Here is a 2893-nt window from a genome sequence, read left to right as displayed (position 1 = left end):
CCTTTCTTTTATTATAAATTCATTCTTTTCTTCTAAACTTTAAATCACAAGTTATCAGTTTTTCTTCTTATTTTATTGTTATTCTTAATTCATTTCCCTTCAATTATAAAATATTTAACTATAATTATTTTATGACAATTAAATGTAATAATGGGATGACATATAACCGATTATAAACCATAAATTTTAGAGATATTATTTAATGTATGAAAAATTTATAAGATCATTTACGTGTGGTATTTTCACATCTAGGATAAACCGTTTCTTCGTTCTCTTGGATTGTTCCGATCTTTACTCGTACGTTCTTACAAGAAATCGCAACGCAATCAACGTGAGTATACTCGAATTCCCCTCTTTACGTTTACCACTTTTTGGGGTGTAACATGTTTACTTACCAAAACTTACACATGAACATTTTACTTAATTGCACAAACGTTCCTATAACATGCTTGTATACGTGATTGCTTGATACTTTAAACTTGGGTTGAGGACATCTTGTGTTAGACTTATCATTAACTTCGTACGAGCCTATCCGTGACATATATAGCGCTATAGGATTAACGCACCGCCCGTAGACTTGTGGTTATGTCATGAGCATATTGCGTTTCATCATTGGTTTGATATGTTAGACACATGCCGACTTTAATGTTTATCTTGAATCACATGCTAGCTATGAGGAATCGTTTAAACTTATCTTTTTATGCTATGTAAGTATCAAACTTGTATACTCGCCTTTGCTTTTGCATTGAATTGTATTTTAAACATGTTACAGGTTGAAGATGATGATTGCTATGAAATGAAGTAGCGATGATACCTAGAAACACATTTAGACGTGTTAGGTTTAATATGATTTGATGTTTTTATGTTTGAACATGTTGTATTTGGATTTTATGTAATGTTTGACAATTTGAAATTCATGAAATGAAATGGGTTTATTTAAATATTGACACAATTAGTGTTATGAAGTCTCTTGCAATCTCGTTTTCGTTTCATCCCGATGTTTCCGCCATCGGTTGGGGTGTGACAGATTGGTATCAGAGCCATAACTATAGGGAATTAGGAAAAGTAGGAATGCTTTAACCTAGTCTATAGTTCTAGAGCTTTATTTTGCTTAAACCACTTGCCTGATACTTTATTTGCTCCTTAATTGTTTTCTTTTGACCTTTTTAAACATATATGTCAGTTTTGTGTTAATACTTACTTTATTATCTGTTAATACTTGTTGTATTGTCCCATTCTTAAGAGTTATTCTTGAAATGTCGTTTACGTGTTATTTTCTTGAGATGCTTATTGTGCTTATACTTCTTATTATTTTTAACATACGTCTTTTTACTCATTTATACTAAAATCAAAACCACTCGTAATACACAAATGAGACGACTTCACCAAAATAGGGGTGAAACCCACAATTTGGTGAACAACTCTCAATTCATCTACTTTTCCTTTTTACATGAAATTCACCATCAAGCTAGGAGTGAAATCCTCACCTTGACGGAGAAATTCAAATTTTAAAATTCTAGTGGACCCTCGTCAAAGTGTTGAAATTAAATTTTTGACCCGACGAGTACCAACCACACTTAGGATACGAAATCGCCAAGTTAGGGGTGAAGCCCGCACCTTGTCGACTAGTTCCACTCCTTGATTTTTCATAAATCCCGCCAAGTCTCGAAATTTCGATTGATTTGGGACATGTAATAACCGGAAGGGTAAATACCGTTAACCGACTTGTCGGCGAGAGTATTCCACCTATTAGGCCAAAGCATGCTCCTCAACTTCAAAAGACTTTTCGACCACTTTGGTTAGTCAAAGTTCCATTTTGGAACCATCCAAATTTTAATCAAACAGGTGTTTCTTTTATTTATCTTATACGATGCAACCTTTCAAATTCAAATTTACCTTCGATATTTTCTTTTCACACACACAACATATTAAACCTTTTTCATACATTTATACATATGCATGACTTCATATAATTTTATTCATATTTCTTATAACCAAAATGGAGACATATCATAGGAGTGATTTCCTTACCTTGACGATTAGCTCCACTCCTTCTTTACGTGAAACGACCTCACCATTGGGTTAGGGGTGATTCCTTTACCTAGGTGATCGTTACCAAAACTTTCCCTCAAAAAATTTTATTATGCAAACCCGATCATATCTTATACCTAAATCTTTTATTATTTATCAAAAAACCTACTTATATCAAATTTCAAAGTTTATTGTTTTGTCAAACGTATTTCTTACCCTACTATCTATTTTTTATATAACTCGCATACACAAAATTCTTAATCATACTTTAAAACGTTTTATTACCCGAAATTCAAAACCTTACGAAATGCTAACTATCAATTTACATCGGTCCAATGAATCTCTTGCCCATGAACTTCATATTCGACTTAACCACTAAAACACACTCACGTTATATCACCACACTAAAGACTTTCATTCTCAAATGAAATTCAAACTAACTTTCTCATATACTTATAATATCCTATAGATATTATACGATCATTTTACCAAAGATTTTTTTAACATCAACAAATCATTTGTTAAAACTCTTCCCAGTGATCACCAAGTCCGTTTTGCTAAATTTCTTTTCTAAGGATCAACGTTTTCACAAGAACCTTCAAATTTCAACTTTCATATTTTAATGCAAGATCCTTTGAAATACTACGAACTTATTATTTACAACGAACTTTTATACACCGCTTAATACGTCATTCAAAATTTCTAAACATGGGGGGGGGCAAGAAGACTTCACGGGAACCGACAATCTTCAACTTACGTAAACTCTTTTAAAACAAAAGTAGCATTTCCATTCATTACAAAATATGTTATGCATAACCAATGAGTACTTTCTGTTATCTACATTTACAAACTACATTCTACA

The 2893-nt window shown here is 32.3% G+C and overlaps 1 long non-coding RNA gene across 1 annotated transcript; it reads left to right on the top strand.

Moving 5' to 3' along the window:
* Positions 1 to 260: 260 nt before the first annotated feature.
* Positions 261 to 941, top strand: LOC110920715. The gene is made up of 2 exons (XR_002581869.1): positions 261 to 331; positions 773 to 941. It is a non-coding gene; the product is annotated as an uncharacterized LOC110920715 (long non-coding RNA).
* The last annotated feature ends 1952 nt before the right edge of the window (positions 942 to 2893 follow it).

Source organism: Helianthus annuus, chromosome 17 (genome assembly GCF_002127325.2).
Source record: "Helianthus annuus cultivar XRQ/B chromosome 17, HanXRQr2.0-SUNRISE, whole genome shotgun sequence".
Classification (NCBI taxonomy): domain Eukaryota; kingdom Viridiplantae; phylum Streptophyta; class Magnoliopsida; order Asterales; family Asteraceae; genus Helianthus; species Helianthus annuus.
This window is presented reverse-complemented; position numbering and strand designations above follow the sequence as displayed.